At 42.6% G+C, this 20472-nt stretch overlaps 1 long non-coding RNA gene across 1 annotated transcript in view; it reads right to left on the reverse strand.

Moving 5' to 3' along the window:
- Positions 1 to 20472, reverse strand: part of LOC311440714 — a 43433-nt gene that overhangs the window by 15136 nt on the left and 7825 nt on the right. The window contains exon 2 of the long non-coding RNA XR_014695550.1: positions 17116 to 17249. This is a non-coding gene — a long non-coding RNA (uncharacterized lncRNA). The remainder of the gene's footprint in view (positions 1 to 17115; positions 17250 to 20472) is intronic.

Below are 20472 nucleotides of genomic sequence, written 5' to 3' on the forward strand. Positions count from 1 at the left end.
TATTTTTGGGGAGGTATCAGAACAATGAAAAAGTCTAATGGCAAGTGCACATTGCTAGCAAAAAGGCACCCTTCATGTGTGAACTATGTTTTGTTTTTGTCTGCATGGCAAAATACAGCACTGTGTACACTCAAGAAGAGAGTTTTAATCTGCTTGAACATGCGGAGATAAGAAAGAAATAATTAACTGGGGAAACATGGGAAGAAGAGACTGCCTAATTCCCCACAGCAGCTCCTCAAAGGCACAGAGCTGGTGGAAGTGGTCCAGAAGAAGGCTGTCCTGGGAGCAAGCTGGTTCTCTGCCATCCTCACTGCCTGGATCAAGCAGAAGCTTCTGTTTTACCTCACTGCAGCAACCCAGAGCCTCCCTTCCAACACCCAGCAATGTCTGGTATCCCTTCCGAAGGCCTGCCAGGGAAGGTTGGATCAAACAACTCCAGCTGGCTGCATGATGCTCAAGAACGTAGAAAAAAACATCCACTCTTCCCAAAATCTCAAGGCTGCTGTGAGAGCAGCATTCAAGAACTGCAGCCTGGAGTTCAAATTTACACACACACAGCAACAGTGTAGGCAAGGTTTACAAGCCAAGCCAATTTTTTCAGAAACCTCTTTCCACCCAGCAGTTCATTTTTACCCCTCTTGGCACAGAGCTGTGGGGACCATTTATTGCTAATGGTAACTGAAGGCTCCATGTGCAAGTCAGGCCCTTCATATGAATGGAATTACTTCATAATTGCAAGTCTAAGGACAGGCAGGAAAGGGAAAACAAGAAAATCACAAGACCACAGAATTGCAACTGTCTTTGACAAGAAATACAACTCAAAATGCATTCAAAGCACTACCTGTCTATCAAGGCCTAATAAAACAAGCAGGAAATGGGAGGTCTGCTAACAATTCAGCATTTGTATCCATCAACAGAAAAGCAGGGCCATAGCCCTAGCAAATCATCTCTGCAGCTGGTCACCTGAGTTTCAGGCATCCACAGGTGAAATCTATAATGCAGCCTTAACAGCATCATCTCTAAGGGGAGGGTTTCCATTAGCTCTTTGCAGGAAATGTAGCAAACAGTTTCACTGAAAGGCACCTCTTAAACACATTTACATAAGTAAGCTTTCATTTACAAAAAAGCAGCCTCAGTCAGTCCACTGGGGTTTTCCCACCACCTCCTAAACTTAACAGCATATGATCTAAGAGCAACCAAGTAAGCACCTCCTTCCCTAATTGCTCCTCTAAAGTGTCTTTATGCACAGGGTGGTTGTAGGAGGTGGGGTTTCTCCTTCCCAGGTTCAGGGAACTTGAGGCTGGCCTATGGGCCTGCTCTCCTAAGGAGGTTTATTACACCAGCTCTCACTACATTATTTATTACTTGTTTGCTCAGCTCTTTTAATTGCTTTCTTACTTGCATTATACTCCCTGCAGTCTTCTCGGTGAGGTACATGCTTCTTCACCTCCTATCCTGTAGTGCTGAGCTCTGCCCTTCAGATGCCTGCTGCTCGCTCTCCCTCCTGGAGGCATCATTTTGGGGCAGAGATGAGCAGATCCAGATGCCACAGAAGAAGGGCACATTACATGGCAGCATGCCTGCCAGCTGACTTGCTCTTTTAGGGTGCTCAACTTTACAGGTCCCACTGTTTCACCCTCCCCCAGCTGCCTCACGAGCAGCAGCACCTCCTTTCTGCACTGAGCTGGTCCAAAGATAGGCAAAAATTAGTATGTAATAGTCATTATTTAAGACCCCATGTTCTATGAGCCATCAGTATCTAGCACTTGGCTTATCACTAAATGTCAGCTCTTAAAAAAATGCAATTATAAGGAAAAGCAATTTTAAGTCATTATCATAGGCTTTCTAAAGTGCATTTGTTTTTTTTTTCCAACCACCATCCTTCTTCTCTCAAGGTCTATGCAACTGAATTCATTGGGACAGCCTGGCTTAATAGACAGGAAGAAATAACGCCTGTACAGTGCTCTGCCTTCTCCCCACGCCTCAAAGTGATTGCTCCCATGCACATTTTTCTTCAGTGAAATGCGCAGGCAGGACTGAGGGGGTGCAAATCTTTTGCCAGCGTTCTTTTGGGCTGACCAGGCTCCATTGTGCCTCAGCAGCAGGGCTGTTCCTAAACCATGCTGCTGAAAAGTGCATACCACACTGTAATGCAGTCGCTATATATAGTCTGTAAAGAGCTTTTGGAAACCATGAGGAAAAGAGCTATTTGATGTACAATCAATTATTAATTGTTATTAGTTACTATCTTGACAGCTTTCTGTTGCTCAGCTACCCGCCACCCCCAATTTGGGGAGGAAGGGTGGCCTTTCTCCCTTCCTTATTTTTGCTTCTCCCTTTTTCCCCCTTGCCACGGCCCAATTTGGGACTGGCTATCTTTGCACCTTATGGACAGATGACTGACCAGATATCTTTTGTCCCCACAGCTTCCTCCAGCTCCCCTAAAAATAATGGGAACAGCAGTGCAGTAGCCTCTCTGAGGTCTCAACACCAACAGGAACCACTACAGTCTGGATTTTGCCTTTGCTTCTGCAAGCGGGTTTCACAGATGTGCTGACCCCAATACCTCATGTCTGACACAGCAGTCCAGGCCATCCACTGACAGCACCTTCATCTCTTCCTATTTCTAATATGTGAAAAACATTGTTTTTTACCTTGTTTGTTAGAGCTCACGTGTCTTGTGTTTCAAATAGCCTGTGCACATGCTGACTTTGTCCTGTATGGGAGAGCTTGGTATAGGGAACATGGGTACAGCAGAGGTGAGCAGAAACTAAAAGGCATCGCAGCATCTGCTAGGACCAAGCAGAGTGCAGCTCAAGGCCATAATCTGAGTAACAGAACTCAGGCAGCCTCTCACATGCTTATGGATATTACAGCTCTAACATTACCTCATGAGGAAGTTCTCCAAGGAAGTTAAAGCGAGGAGAACACAGACCTTTACTCAGCACTACCTAATAGGCATGTGCCCCACAAAACACAAACCACTTTTCAGGGCAGGGGTGAAGCCACTATGAGGTGAAAGCTGATGCGATGTGGTTGTGGAATGGCCGTGACCACAACTCTGAGCTCAGCCACTCTGTGCATGGCCTCACTGGACTGCTCAATGAGTCACAAAATGAAAACAGTAGGAAGGACTCACCTGTCCTTATCCCCAGACCAACCAGCAAAACCTCCAAAACCTCTATACAAAACCAGAATAAACACTTCCTCCACAAGTAGGGGAAAATTATTCACTTCATTTTAAAAGGAAAACCCCAAAAATGTCACACGAGAAGCAAAACACAGGGCAAGTCTCTGTAAGTGATAGACTTGGAGTCAGTCACTAGCTTTCCAGGCAGAGATTTTGCAGACAGCAGCAGCACACAGGTTACCCTCAGCATGTACAGCAGCTCCATCTAGCACGTGCCCCAGATCAGTGCATCTATTTGCTTGTCTCATCAGATGAAACAGTTACACCATTCAATTTACAGGCAAGCAGGAAGCCTCCTGCCTTCACCATACTATGAAAAATAAACCCTGTTGCCAGCCATGAGTGCAGCTGAACTACTGTGAATATGATTTACCTGCCAGGGCTGATGAAGACAAACTGGCTTTGGCATCATTTCAGAAAACCTGCCTGGGGGGGGGGATGCTAGGCAGGGATAAGCACCTATCCCAGTCCATACTCTGACATGCAACTATGCCCATGGCAACTGCACCCACAAATCTCCTGAAGGATGCGAAGGAGATGTATGTGCACATGACAGTATGAAACGTTTCATCTCGGCTGTTGGATATACAGCACTTAACACAGGTAGGGCTCAGGAGAGCATTTACAGACAGATAACCTGATTTGGTCATCCCAAGCCAAGAACAAATAAGTGGAATTACCTTCACCTAGCACTGGAATCATGAGGATTAATTGCAAGATAAGGGACATTCCTTACTGTACAGAAAGGGATGGGAAGCAAACAGCAAAGGGAAAGGGCTAGCACTCTTGGGTCCCTGATCCAGAAGAATTATATACTTTATATACTATAAAAACTATATACTTACATACTTCATATACTAACAACTATATACTTTGTACTTTACTATACACTGAATACTTTCATATCATTCTAGGGAAAAAATACCATCCCTATAATATGTGCATGTGTGTGCACTCCCTGCTTCTGCAAAGAGTGCACCAGAGTGTAAAAACAGAAATTCAGAAGTAGAAATGAAATAGATTTTTTTTTTTTTTTAAGTAGCAAACTTAAAACATTGCAAAAGGTTAGAATGATTTAGAACACCCAGCCTGAGCAGCCACGCTTGGCTGTTCTCAGAGTACGTGTGAGGTGACTCTGCACACAGGGCTCTTACAGTGGCCAGAAAAACTGCATTGCTTGCAACCTCTTTCATTTCCCTGCTATCTTTATGAGAAAGTTACCTGCTTGCTATATGGGGACACAGCACAGATCACTTCATGCTTCTCTGTCACGTTAAAGGCAAGTGCTATATGGGCAGAAGAGCTGCTCTCCTATCTCTGGAAAGGGGAAATACATCAGCTATGCTGCCTGCTCTTGCTTAATCTTCTGAAGATAGTTTGTGACCAGATTAATGCCTCATAAATTTGCCATCGCCCTTCTACAGGGCTGCACATATGCAACTACTTATAATGCAACACTACAGTAACCTCCATAGGCTTCACCATTTCAATTATATCATTGCTGCCAAACTGTAGGCATGCTCCCTGTTGGACCAACATTACGGTATTGCTAATAGCAAAATTAATTGGTTACCACCCTTTTGTTATCTTTGTTAAGTAGCTATCAAAAAGGTGACATCATAGTGTCAACACTACTGATTGATTGGCATTGTGCAAAGTAGTGCCTGGGATATGGTTTGCTCTAGCAAGAGATAAATGAAATTGCAGAGGATCATCTTCAACACCATCCTGCATGCTGAGATCAGAGAGATAGGAAGACTGCACTTAGCCACTCTAATTTGAAAGTTGCCACAGAGGAAGCGAGCAAAGATCAGATAGACTCTAGCCATCCAGGAACTAGATTATCCACCTCCTCTAAAAAGAGGCTTTGTTACCCTTCTGTATCATTTACCAAGTTTGGAGAAATAGCGGTGAGAAACATAGGTGGTAACAAACATGAGGTATAGAAGTAGTGTTATCACTAGTAGAGCAACAAATTAGTATTGTCATGACAGAAACTGAGCTACAACTAATAATGTCCAAACCTCTCATTAGTTTGTTAGCCAAAAAAATCCACATAAGGTTGAAAGAAACCAGATATCACATGCACAAGTAGAGCAAAGCAGCCATGTCACTGTTGCATGAGATGGGTACAAGTTGCCACTAAATTATGTCTCCCAAAGAAAATAAACCCTTTCCTTAAAAAAACAGGATCATTGTGAAGGTCATTTAGATGATATAAACAAATGACAGCATCTTGACTGTGTACAGTAAGGAAGTTCACTGAGGTATCACTGAGCTCAGGCTTGGCAGTTTCAAGAGAGACAAAAAATTCAGCTAAGGAAAGCAGGACTCGCCTTGGCTCTTCCTTCTGGAGGAATGCCTAACATATATTCTTTGGTTACCACAACAAAGAAACCACTCAAGAATATTTTGATATTGTTATTTAAGTTGACAGTTATGAATGACCATCAAAAGCAGTCTACTCAGGCACATCCGGAAAACTCCAGCTGAAGCTATCACAGTCAGTGATTTTAGTGGTATGATGTTCAGTTACTTCTGTTGCAGTTGAGAAAACGAGGAAGGGAACAACAAACAACTCAAATATAACTGAGAAATTTCACTTTTGGAAAAATTCCACCTTTGCAGACTCTTCAGTGAAGATGAGGTGATAGTAAGCTGCAAGGGGGAAAACAAACAAGAGGTGCATGAAAAGGCTTTCCAGGAACAGTATTTAATAGTTTACTATGCTGTGTGTGTTTTTTTGTTTTTGTTGTTTTTTTTTTTTTTAAATAATCAGCACCATTTGCTAAAATTGTTGAAAAAAATCTTCAACACCCTCTTAATTCCAATTGTTATCAATAATACTAAAGACTGTTTCATGTCAATGCTGCTCACTTATCTACACAAGAATGACAGTGGAAACATTTTACTGTCCTCTTTTTCACACTGCGTGGATGCAAGCATTTTGTGATTTGGAGGTCAGATGATTATCAAAACATGCAATCACTTAACCAAAGCTTAACTCTTGCCTGTCAGTTTAGGCACCATCTATCGAAGTAATCTGAAGTGTAAGAAGTGAGTGAAGGACAACTCATCTACTATATGAGCAGATTCACATACAGGTCCAAGAATTGGCCACACCTCGTTTGTGCAGTAAGTCCTGGGGGAAAAGTGATGCTGTAATTTATAGATAGCATCAACAGTTTCTAATGCTTCATAGTTCTCAATCCTCCCTTATAACCTCTGAAAAAGTGATAAGCGAGATCTTCTGTGCACTGTAGGTAACACAGAGAACCTACACAGGTGGTGAGTCAGAATGTTCAAGGTAGAACAGTGAATTCCCATTCACATTTCAATTTTTAATTATGTCTAAGTTTCTCAATAAACATCTCTTTCTTCCTGAAATTCAGCATGACTAGATCACTTGTCAGAGGAAAATGCTTCTGTAGGAAAATTATATGTCATTTAGAAAACATTTGTAGAAGTCTCGTAAAAGTAACAAGTATTTTTCTAGTTTCTTTAAAGTCTTCAAATGTTTCTCACAGAACAGAAAGAACCAAGCCACTTATGTCTGTAAACTCCACGTTTGTTTCATGTTTTTCCTCAAGGAAGATCTACGCAAAATTAATTCCTGGAAGGACAGCAAAGCCCTTTCTACATTTAGAAAATTGATGTAATTACATTGATGGCAACTTTAATGTAGACAGTGCTTCACTTAACTTTGGAAATCATGGAAGCTCTCCAGCAGGTTTACGGACTCGCTGGAAGTTACATGGAGTACATAACCTCAGAAATCTTGAGTCCTTATGCTAATTAGTGAAGCAAGAACATTAACTCATTTTTTCCTGTGCTTGTCAGACAGTATTCCAGGACTACAGATAGAAATGAAGAATTTGCTACTCCAACATTGGGTGAACAGCTTACCTGTTGTTCCATCTTTTCTTCAGTCCTGTGTTCTGAGCCCAGACAGAAGGCAAAAAGGAAGGATAAACTGAGAGAATCGATGGTGGCTTCTCAAAGTATCCCATCAATGTCAGATTCAAACCTCCTGATGTCATTAGAAGTGGAGCAGTTTGTTGTCATTTTTCTCCTGTTTATATTAACCCTACAATCCTGCTAAATAAAGTGAAATTACAAGTCTGGGGGACTCTTTCCTCTTTTTTTTTTTGTTGTTACTTGTCATCCTACTTGACTCTTCTGCTTAGCTGCTGAGGAACTGTCACCTTGTATAGCATCCATGGGTTCTCTGGCAATCCAAGCCAAAAAAAGTGAAAAAAAATTATCCAAGAAGCAGATGAAAAGCAGCAAGCCAATAGGAAAAAAAAAAAAAAAAGGAAGCAATGGTGTTGGGGTAGTTGCAGTTGTTTGTGTGCTCTGGAAATATCAGTAATGATGAAGAGGCAAAAAATTGCTTTGAAGACCTCTATGATCCTTTCCCTATTCTCTGTCACCCTGGAAATGACCTGTGTACATTGGAGTTCCTTTCTCTCTCTCTCCCCTGCCCCATTCTTCTCTTTCTTCTTCCCAGGACTTAAAAGATGTGGTAACCTTTGTGCGTTTTATTGTGCAGCCAGGAAATAAAATTCCACTCAGTTAAGCCACATTGTAAACAGAAATGGAGCCGTCAGCTCAGGTAGATTTAGAGTACAGAAACTCAGAAATTCCAAGCCAGACAACCTCTGAGCAGTGCCATGATTTGAAGAACTGCTTTACTGTCCTTTACCTGCCCTGGCAGGTACTACAAAGTAGTAACCTGCAGCTATTATAACTAATAAGAAAACAAGAACCCAGATTCTGTTTCTTCCACTATCATGTTTAGAGGGAATACTTGATTCCTCAGCTTAGAGGAATGGTCAAAGGTCTACTTCTGACTACAGTTTCACTGGAACATCTTGAGTCCAGAGCCAAGACAAGAGGTCAATCACATCAGATTCTCACCACCACACATTAAGGCAGTTTTTGTTTTGAACAGAAAGTTGGAAACCACAAAGGAAGGATCTCTGATGATTTTGGGAAGGTTGATTTGTACAGGGACTTCTGGGCTAACCAAGAAATTGCTCTTAAAGTTGTGGCTCTAGCATAACTAAAAGCATTTTAAAATTATAGACATGCTGGTTATAGGGAGAACCACAATTAAGTTGAAGTTCTATGCCTATGTGGTAAGAAATCAGGGTGAATATTCGGAAAAAAAGGACTAGGGTTCGCTAGAGAAGAGCTTTCAGTTCATTGTTTGGCAAACAGAGGAGCAGATCTTGTATCTCTACCAAAAAGTATGACCCATTTCAGGTGATCAGCTGATTTACCAGGAAACCCAGAAAGGTAAGTCCCCTGCCACTTGCGGTCTGCTGTCCCATGACCCTTCAATGTGAGAAGAATATTTCAACATCCTTCAAGTTCTTTGACCTGATTCTGAGGATATGGGACTTATCTCACTGGACCTTCTTCAAGGAGACATTTATTGGATCTCCTATGTAGAGACAGGGCTTCCCCTTGCATGCTGTACCTCTACTCTAGAGGCAGTTACGCTGCCTGGCTTGAGTGATATCCGCCATTTGAACATTCCCAGCTCAGAGGAGGCTTCTGTTTTGCAGATTCAGTGCTGGTACAGTGGGAGTAGTACTATTTCTGGGCAGTTTCAGCCAGGCCATAAATCTTTTGTCACAGATCAAGTCAAACTGGTATTAAATCTCAAAGTCTGTAAGACACAATGCCAGATTAAGCCCTTGGAAAAGGAAATACAATTCCAGTGACTGCCAACACCTGTTTGCATGAGATTTTATCTCTTTCTTACTCACTATCCCCAATACCAATTCCCTGTCTGCTTTAATTGTCTCTGAATTAAGTGTTGCTCTGAAAAAGAGGGCATCAGGCTAGAGATGGCCAGGAAACACTATCCACACATTTTCTCATATTGCCAAAAATTTTTCACTCCACACTGTATATAATATAGCTGGAGTCAGGACAAAGCCATGGTGTCTGCATAACTACTCTCCCTTTAGTTCTTTCATGCCAACACCTCTGTTGTCATATTCTGTCTGCCTAGTTTGTCTTAGATCATCCATGGGGCATTATGAGCACAGCCCCTCATCAACACACCAGAAAGAATCAATTCAGCACTCCCAGTCTCTTCAGCACCCCTGGATGTGTGGATGGTTCCTGTCCTCCATTCCCCTCTATGGATCCAATTTTGTGAGTACACATGCCTCAAAGCAACAAATGATCCACATCACCACACTCAAGCCACATCTCCAATTGTTGTACTCATGTACGCTGTCTACTAAAACCTCTTTGGACCACAAAAGGCATCTCGATGTGGTCAGTGGAGTGCTGGTAGAGGGAAGCCAAGCAGATGCTCTCAGCAAGCATTACGGCTTTTACATATGCTGTGGAGCTCCCCACTTCTAGAGCTGCAAGAGCCAGACAGGCCAGACACCTTAGTATAAATCCCCCACTAGGCATATGTGAGCCTGCTTAGTTTCTGAGTCAGTCAGCAATGAGTCATTGCCCACTGGGGGAGAAAAAACAAGACCTGTCAAAGTTATTTTTCAAAAACAAGAAAGAATGATTCAAGCATAACAAATAGGTAGGCATTTGGCTAGACGGGGGAGGTCCTTGTTCCTGCATTTCCCATCTCCCACATCCCAGGTGAGCACTCCAGCAGGCCTACACAACCAACTTTTCTCCCCACTCGATGATTATGGGGACAGCTAATACAAAGTAGAATAGATCCCTCAGGCAACACTAAGAAAGAGCTTCAAGTACCGAAAAAAAATAAGAAAAGCCATGGCTGTTGGGAACAGAGAAAGACAGGGGCTTTTATGTATCTTCCAGCTTACTTGGTAAAACCCTTGGCCACCACACAATTTGGTACTCAGGTCCTGCTGGCCTCTTTCATTACATATTCCCAGCTGAGACCAAAAACTCTTTCCAACTACAAGTAATACTAAAACCAATCAGTTCATTCCTGTATATATAAGAAAAATCTGACAAGACTGTCAGAAATTTCCCCATTGAGCTTCTGTGAAAGATGCTGCAAGAAATAACATTAGTACAAATATAAATACTAGGCATCCAGGCTACAGGTCAGCAAGAGTTAGATATAAAAGAGTCTGACCTTGTTTCTCAGTCTCCATATGCCATACTCATTTGCTGTGGAAGCATTCAAACAAGCCAACAGTTCCTTTTCATTTAATCTTTTTGCCAAATCATAAATCTTTCAGACAGCTCAACTGGAATTATTCATACACAAATGATCAGCTACTGGAATGTGTTTTTTTTTTTCCCCCCAGTTGTTCCTCTCCTTCAGATTCATTGGGTATTAGGCACCCCCTCACAGTACCCATAAGATGCAGCCTGTCCTTTTTAATGGTATACGAAGGCAAAAACTACTTTTGAGCTTCAAATGAGGGCATAAAGGTCTTGCTATGCACAAAGGAAAAAATAACTGTTTACTACTCCATGGAATCAGATAGAAGTATATATTTTTCCCCCCTTTTAAAGCAAATTACTTTGGAAATCAATTAAGGTATGGACATCTGAGTGTCAAAAATTGCTGGGCTGATGGGAGGGTCAACAATATAAAAAAAACTCTGGGACTTGGTAATCAACAGAAGCATAACAGAGGCAAAACATCTAGACCATGGTCCAGGTAATAGGGCAAGAATTTAATATTTTCATCTGTTGATATATGTGGATCGAATTTTTAATAAAAACTTTGTAACGCCCTTCACTACTAAAAGAAAACAAGATGTATGCAGTTGAGAAGCCACAACTTTTAAAAAGCTTAAGAGGAAAAAAGCTTTCTTGATCTTGAAAATCATTTGACCAGGAAAATTTCTTCCTGCTCAGCGTCTTCCATAGCAAGTCTCAGAACAAAGACAGACTGCCAGTTATCATTTGACTAAGGTCATTATTTAAGTTCGACTGTTAAACCAAAGGACAGATTAAGGCCAGTTGAGTTTACAGCTAACAGGGTTTGTAACAAACACAACTCCTGTAATCACAGGCAGCCCTGACACCCAATCATGTAGGGGTAAAACAGACACCTGTGTTCCTAAAGTCATGAGATCACATAACAGGAAAACATTCCAAAAGACACAACCCTTTTTCTGGCTCTAACTAGTCCCAATGGATATTTATCCAACTCCTTTTGTGAATTTGTGAAGAAACCTTCAAAAGCTGATATTCTATGCCCTTTTAGACAATCTATTCTAGTACTTAGTTATTCCTATGGCTAGAAAGTTTTTCCTAATGTTTAGTCTACATCTTCTTGCTGCAATTTAAGCCCATTACTTCCCATTGTATCCTCAGTGGACATGGATAGCATCCTATTATCTCCTCAGATGCAGAAGGTCTAACAGCAAATTCAGCTTCCCTCACTGTCAGGCCTGGGCCTTAATTACAAGATGATTTCAACTCTCACAGCTCATGTTTGTATATACTCTATGCATATTTATGGCACATACCAAAGATGACTGCTTTCAATGGATTGCTGTGAGGATTTTGTTGTGGTAGAGAAAACAAATTGCCATTGCTGGCATTAAAGCACAAGAAGCATTTTTCATGCACCTCATAAATGCGTATTCCATACACATATATTTACTTTTCCCCTTAAAAGCTATATTGTATACATTGCCTGACAGATCTGAGGGCAACCTAGTGCTACCACAAGTGTGCTCAGTCCATATCTGCATGCAAGCACCCAAGCATGCACACACAGTCGCAAAGGCATACGAATGCTTATAGATCTGTGGCACAGACTCACAGATGGTATAAATCAGTGTCGTCCCTACCCAGCCTAACTCCTGTTCAAGTCGGCCATAAGGTATGAACAGACACGTACGCAGCTCCCCACGTCTACACAGCCATATGGGCATCATACCCATGCGGATGTGCATTGCACACCTTCCTGGCCTGATGGATGCTGCAGTACAGCTGCCAGCCTGGCCACCCAAAGCACAGGCTTCGATACCATCGAGTTCCCATCAGCAGAAAACTCTGGCTCAGGCACGAGAGGAAAGACTGAGCAGCACCGTATAGTGCAGCAGAACCCCGTTGAACCAATTAGGGTTAACACATTTCTGGTTAATGAGAGGTGCCGGTCATGATTGTAAATTAATATTTTCCAGTGGCTACCCATGCACTCAAGTGTCAGTATTGATCAAACTTACCTCTGCCCAGTTAATGCTGATGGATTCAACAGCAACATACGCCTGTTCATCTGTTACCCAATTAAGATAAGCCCTCGACTCATCCTAATAGCTGTATTTATTGTCATCAGGAATATTGATATATCTGTGCTAACTGCAAGCCAACATACACACGGAAGCACACGCAAAGGATGTGATGTTACTCTGGGAATTGTCCTGGGCTCAAGACACATTGAGAAAGCACTTTGTCAGCCTTCATGCTATTTTGTCCAGAGACACAATATTTTCCATGGGGACAGCAAAAGTAAAGGATAGTCCTTTCTCTAGTCTTCCTAGGCTAGATTCCGCCCCCCCCCCCCCCCCCCCCCCCCCCCCCCCCCGCAGAGAATAAGTGCAGAAAGCTCTACAAATAAACTGCTTGGCTCTTAAAAGACTAAAGCAAATGAAAGCCTCATGTTGCATAGGGAGTCCAGCATGCGAGAAATGCTGGGCATGTAAGGAAAATGCCTATGGGAGGAACCAAATAAGGATTAATGAGCATCTCTTTATATGGTTCTCTACATTGCTAGCCTGACTCTGAATCAGAAGCTGCTGGGTAGCTAATGGGCCTTGGGTAAGGGACATGACAGCAGCTGTCTGTATAAAGCAAACAAAAAAAAATACTGTAGCAAAATTTAACATTTTCCTTGCAGTGCAAGGAGTCCTGAAACGCCCACACATGAATTAGTGAGCAGCTGCCCCTTCCTAGAAAGGCACAGACCCCTGCCCCTACCAAATGGGGTATTAACTATAGGAAGAGATCTGGACTCCATTTCCTCAGGAAAAGGTCGTTCTCAACTAAAACAGAAGTGAGAGCTCGGAGGAGGCCAGTTCATCTCCACAGCCAGAGTGTAGCACTGCCAATCCCAGCCAGAGCACCCATCCTGTGCAGCTGCGACTGCATGCTGCGGTATATAAAGCTGAACTGGAAAAGAACTGTGGACGCAACGCTTAACGCTCAACAAGTTAGAAAGCAGTTAACACAGGCCTCTGCGCGTCTTCATTAAGAATCCCTTTTCCCTGCCATCTGAGCACAAATGAGACAGCACCATCTGACTTGTGCAGAGGCTGCATTTGGTCCCAGGGAGTTCGCTGGGACCTCAAGTCATCAGCGAAAACCTGTCTGGCGTTTTTCACAGATTGTAGCCTCAATCATTCTTCCAATTTGACAGATGCCCCCAAGACATCTTGTAGGCCTGAAAGCATCCTATTAGGCCACAGTTAATGGCAGCTCACACTGAGTGCCCAAAGTTTGAACAGGGTTTTGCAAATGGACCCTTTTAGCCCACCAGAGGTAGAACTCACAAGCCTGCTGCCACACAGCAATCGCAGAGCTGTTGCTGCTGCCGCTTCTGTCCAATCTGTCCTTTAGATAAGTGAAGGACACCTATCTCCAGGGCTCTCCACTTAGTACTTTTCACCATTCACTAAATTAAAAAGTGAGCAATTGACAGCACACCTTATTAAATGACTCCCCCCTTCCTCCCCCTACCACCATGGCCATGTTTTAACAGCCACAGACACTTTGCTGGTGTCTTTTTAATTTGATTTAACTAAAAAAATAACACACAAAGCCATTTGGCCTTGTGCCACTCAACGTACTGCTATGGAGTAGGCATGAGTTATGGGGCAATATTTCACACCCTGTTGTGTCTTATTACTTAACTAATAACAATATTTACCCAGGGTTTTCCCCAAGCAACTCAGACAGGTCTAAAAGAAATCTTGATTAAAGAATGACAGCCAAAGTATTGGATGTTAAGTATAAATAAGAGTAATGTGAAGAGTGTGGAAGAGTTTACTGTTGCATCCTGGTAGTTTGCAGTAAATCAGAGTAATATGAAAGTTCCTTCTTCAGCAGGCCTCCCCAGTTGCCAGCTCTCCTGGAAGCCCATGTAGAGTAGAGAGCTTCCAAACTTCTCGCTTGCACTGACAAGTGCAACTGTTGTAGGCTGCAGCTGCATCGTGCAGCAGTAGCCTTTACCTGCAGGAGACTGAACCTTCCGCCCTAAGGCCTTAACCACTAGAGCTAAAAGAATAATTAGCCACCCCTCACCTTTTCTGAGGCTAATCACTGAGAATTATCTTGTAGCAAACTAGTTAGTGCATCACAACCTTCATTTTCTACCAACTCCCTGCCACTCATCAGTCTGTAGTTAAAAAAAAAAAAAAAGTGTGTGATACAAAGCAACATCTCTCAATGTATTATCTCTGGAACTCACTGCTGAGGCAGACAGAGCCAAGGACTATGCAGATTAGAAGGAGTGAATGTCATGAGTAAAAGCACCTCTGTTCAGGTTAGAGAGGATATGACATTTTTTCCTCTTTCACCAGTTAAGCAGCAACTGCCTCTTCAGTAGATTATTCCATGTTCCTGCACTTTGCAATTTCTGCTGAAATAGTCTGAGTTGCCCTCTGTTCAAGGCAGGATACAGAGCTATCAAAGTCCTTGTCTCACTTCCTTTGGTAATTCTCCAGCTGACTCAGGGACTTAAGTTACACATCCATTCAGCTAAGAAAAGCATTGCAGATTCCTTCCAACCCAACCGTACTCAGAGAACTATTCTAATACTGGAAGTAAAAGGACTCCTATCAAAAGCACCTAAATACATTCAAATTTATGTTTAAGTTGCTATTTGCCTGACTGCCTCAGATTAATTGACCACTGGAAGTAGGGGAAAAAACACCTTTCTCTGCAGCTTCTTGTTTTCCCATGGAGTCCTCCCCTCCACCAGCTTATCAGCCTCTGATTTGACCCTCCTGTGAGAGTGACTAAAATCATAGCCCTAGCAGGGATGTACACAAGCCAGGGCTGAGCACTCTAAATGATGTCATCTCTGTAAAGTTACTTTGGCTGATGGATGGGCAAAATCCTGCAGTTGTTGCTCAGGCAAAAAGTCACTCCAAGATGGTGAAAATTTTGAATGAATAAAGGGTTTAGAATTTGATCCAATGGTAGTAATTTTGGGGCAGGCACCTTAAGGAGCGTGAACCTCACCTGATGAGGTGCTGTGACACAAGGTGCTCTCATGATCCCAGCCCACATCATCTCTGCAACAGTCCATCACTGGCTACACTCAGCCAGCAACTGCAACAGACAGTGACTGAGAAGTGAAACAACATTTACCTCTTCTATTGAGGCTCTGCAGAGCTTGTCTCTTTAACCTTCAGTATTTCAGCATTCTCCCACATTGCTCCCTCATTGGAAAGTGTAAGTTTTTAATATTGTTCCTTTCCAAGAAAGGACCTGTAAAGCTGCAGGAGAACCTATGGGTAAATAGCTGGGCACTATTTACCATTGCAACATCTGTCTGATTTCTGTACTCAAGCTAGATCCACTAGGGAAGGTGACAGCAGTACAAGGGCAAGGAGACACTGAGATCCTCCCCTCCCTCCTCACCAGCAGGGAAAGGAGCCCTATGAGCCAAGCAAAGTGTTGTGTGGAGGTGGTACTGATGAGTAACTATGGCAGCAGGGAATAAGACTCCAACTCTTACTGAGGATACTAGTCCCAGCCAAGGGAACTTTTTTTTTTTTTTTAATACTGACATCAACTGCATTTGCAGCAAGTTTTACCCCCTCTTACCACTTACTCCCCCTCCAGCCCCACTCACTTTCCCATACATATTCTCAGCTATACCCAGTCTAACTTTCCTTTCCCCAGCTCTGTACACTTTCAGGTCCTACCCAGCCTGTCCCCAGCCTTCTTTTCCCTACAGAAGCACCTGTAAGTCTCGCTAGCCTCCACTTCTACAGCTCTGCCAGTTCTGGTTGGAAATGGAGACCCCAGTGATTCAAAGCAGGCTTGTTATTAGCTCTGCCAGCTGTTTCATCGCCCTGCCTCTAAGCATGCCAACCAGAAAGGTCTTTGTTCTCCAGGACACCCTTCCCAGCTGATTCTGACTAGGTGGCTTATCACCCAGAAGCAGCAGCTTCCACCCTGGCAGCTTATTGCTACACCCCAATCCTTCTGTGCTAGGAAAAAAGAGAGCCTTCACCCTCCTCTTCTGGACCCCTACTATTTGTTTTTCATTTCTTTCCTGAAGGGTGGAGTGAATTGTACCATCTCTTTTGGCTCAACTGCTTCTGCCAGGCATTTTGTATCACCGTACAGCAGACAATGCTTGGAAGAAAAGAAGAAACGGCCTTGGGATAAGAGATCACATCCTTGCGAGTTAACTTACAGCCAAAGGGCTAAAAAACCCTTCCAAAAAAAAAAAAAAAAAAAAGATATATGTGGCAGACAGTACAACTCTTTATTAGGAAAATCAGGATTCTGCTTTAAATGCAAAAATGCATTATGACAGAATCTCCCTGTCCCCCAACATCACCATACATATGCATAATAGTCCCAAGGTATTAAGGGTAAGTTGTTTGTTCAAATGGGTTCAAGGCTTATCCAGCAGAGAGAAAGCACCCAGACTGATCAGGCTTCAGCCCACAAACACCACCAACTGCTAATGCTTGGGGTTACAGGACAAATATCACAGAACATGGGAGGCAGGAAAAGAATGACGCCCCTAACTACAATTCCCATCAGCCCTTGTAGAACCTCGAGCCACCCTGGGAAAATTATGATTATTGCAACCCTTTAATCAAACACAAAATAGACATCTAAACAACGGGAAGGTCATGGAAGGTCATTTCCATTTTGTCTTAGCCTGAGGAGGTAGCACTTGAGAAGGGCTAGCAAGGACTATATATCACATTCATCTCACTTTCCACTGGCACAACCTTAATTTTGAAAGCACTTGCCTTCCATTCACCAGTGATATTAAACTTCTCCTGTTGACAGTCACCTGTCCAGACTTCTTACTTTCTCTCTGCTGCTGTATTTCTTCCAAATTCACTCTTCCAGTGTAGGTCAACATCAACATCCTATGATACAACTGGGAGAAGAAAGCTCAGAAAAGGAAGAAACTTTAGGTGACAGACCTAGAGAGGACGGCCAGATCCTTAATACAAGGGGGCTCACATGGCAAAACATCTCTCCTCTGGATGTACAGCACATGGGCTGCATTTGGAAACACCTGTGGAGGCAGCGGAGACCCCTGAAGCCCACAGGAGTGAGGACATGGTGGGGGGGGGGGGGGGGGGGATGACAGAAGTGTTTCAAATTCAGTGACAAGATCTATGTAGAGAAACATGACTCTGTTAATAACACTCTTCTACAGCCTCCTACTTTTCCCCACCCATTCACTTAGCCTTCCATTTCTTCATGCGAAATAGATTTCAGCATCATGTCACCTCCCAACCACTTCCATAAATTCTACATCCTTCGTTCCCTGTACCCTAACTCACCTCTGACCCCACTTGTCCAACTTCACACACCTTGGCAGGAACACTAGCATACCTGTGCTTGCTTCCATGCAACAAGCTGCATTTTCTTACTCCCTGTGCTTCGTAACCTCTGTGGCAGCCATTCTCCAGTCAGAGATGCTGCAGACTATTTCATAAAAGCTACCTCCCTTGTGCCTGAGGCACAATACCTGCCAGATATGACATCTTTGTGCTGTTACTGCTCTATCCCCAGTACAAAAATCTTTAAAGCCAAGGCCATAACCGTAGTGCCATTTCTGTTTTAAGACATGTTATTGGGAGTCCTGCAAGTACAGGCCTCCAGTTCCAGTAAAGACAATGTCCATCCTTGCACAGAAATTAAATAGACTTCTAGTGAGAAAAATAGTGACTTCAGATTGAGGAAGTGGTGTTGTGCTAGAAATGTCACTCTAGGGAAGAGCACATTTCTGTGTGCAGTCTCCCCGTAATAGAAGGCTCACCTCTGAGAACAACACAGTCAACAAATTCTGAAAGAAAATAGAAAAAAAAACAGTTTCATAGCTTTGCATACTATTCCTGAGAAGCCACACACACTGTATAAGACAAACTCATATGTCAAGACCAGAAAGAAAGATTATGATTTTGCCTGATTTCCTAGCACACATCATTGAACTTCAATTAAAATTTTCTGTATTAAGCAAAGTGCCCATGTCTAAACTGGAATCTCTCTTCAAGACAGCAGCCCAGTCTGGAACTGAACATCTGATATATGGGAGAGCTACCATGTCTCTAGTTATCTCATTCTGAAGGAAAGTCATCTCCATTAAAAATTCTTTTCCTTTTTCTTCATCACTTTTCTTTTGTGTAGGATTGTGTAGCTTGCAACTACAGGCTCTTGTCATTGCTTTCTCCGCTAGAACTGCTGAAATCTTAAGTAGGTAAGCAAGGCCTATGGTTATGATACTTAATCTTCTCTAAACAGATTGAGTTTCCCAAGTCTTTCATTCTGCGGCAGATTTCCAAATTTTGCATCATTCCAGTGGGCTCTTATCTGAACCCCTTCCAATTTGTCAACAGGCCTTTGATACATTTTGTAACAGTTAACATTGCAAGATAAACCATCATTTTAAAACTTTCTAGGCTTTTGTGTGCCTCATTTGTCACCCCAGCATTACACATAACTGCATACCATATGTGTTTAAAAAAAATCACACACAGGAGACTCAAAGGTCAGAAATTAAACTAGAAAATATACACAGCAGAAACCAATCAAAGCCTCTTTCTCTTTTCTTCCAGCTCTGCATGACAGATGCTACAGGAGCTTAAAGTACCTTCCCCAGTGACTTACCCAGTTCAAAAAGAATGGTCTGACTGATTCTACCATCATTTCTTTGGAAAACCATACCCTGCAAGGTTTGGCAAAGTTTTCTTACCCCCCATAGTTTCCACATGGTTAACTTCATCTCATTTCTTTTATACCTTTAAACTGTTACGTGAATCTTCTACATCCCTACACAATACAAATTTCATCTTATTATTCCTACTTCCTTAAGCCAATTTAACAACACTGTTAGTCCTGCATCCCCATGGCAAGCTCACTTGTCTCACATCCAACCCTTAAAATGCCTGTAAATAATCCTAAAACCTTAGGTGAACCAGACAGCTTACACTTGCTTAGTTTTGGTTTCCATACATCACTGCCAATGAAAACTTGCAGTGAATTCCTTGCATTTCTTATCTCTAGGACTAATTTTTAATTGAGCTACCCAGATTTGTCTAAACTGAGTTATTATTACTGCCATGGATGGCACCCCTATCTTGCCAATCCAGGACTTGCTACCTCTTCTTAAAAAGCTCACAATTTCATATGATAACCGTTTCCATTAAACATTTGATTGTCATGCACATGCAGATATGGTTGAATTCCACCAAATCCAGAAACACTCACCTCCAGAGTAAATGCAGCAAGCGGATGTGTACATAAAGCTCTCAAGGGGGAGGGTGAGTGTTAGCTAAGCATGTGATAGGACAAATGACTTCTTCAGCAATAGGAAAAAAGTTTGTTCCTCAGCCAAGTTTTGGACATGTTTAGGATTTGTTTTTAATCTAGGGCACAGCCAACAAGTCTTAGACTCCCACCTGTACTTCAGTCAGCAAGCTTGTATAAAGATCAAGACCAATCCTGCTCGTACTGTAGATGGGACATTAGACTTGCCCATATTTTGGGCACATCCAAGACCCTTGCCTAGCCTGCAGATAGCTAAGATTACCACATCCTTTCTCTGCTACAAGAATAAACATGACTTTTAACATGTCTCTTATTCTGGTGCTGTCCACATTGCAGACAACCTCATCCGCTTTCAGGCAACAGGAAGACCAGAAAGCATGTATCAGCTTTGCACCCATTTGTATGAAACGATAACCCATCAAAGCTGGGTGTTAACGCACTCTGAGGGTTAAAATGGTCTGTTTCCAAGATCCCATTCAAACTGGTTACTTGGTTTGAGCTGCCACTAATTGTGGCTTAATTACAGAATCACAGGATATGAGATTGGAAGAGATCTCCTGAGATCAGTAGAGTAAGATATTTTCAAGACCATAGGTTTTCTTGTGCATATCAGTCCTGACTGATACCCTACTAAGCAAAGGAATATCTGGTTTAGAAGCCACCCCACCAAGCGAAAGTTCTTTGGGAAACCTCAGCACATATTTTTATGTCCTGCTTCTCTGAAGTGATGATTGTCATGTCCTCCTAAAAGCCTAAAATGCCCTATATAAAAACATTTTAGTAGCAGTTATCCTGAAAATGCAGCTGACATTTTGAGGAGAATT

The sequence above is a fragment of the Aythya ferina genome (genome assembly GCF_964211825.1).
Source record: "Aythya ferina genome assembly, chromosome: 1".
Lineage (NCBI taxonomy): Eukaryota > Metazoa > Chordata > Aves > Anseriformes > Anatidae > Aythya > Aythya ferina.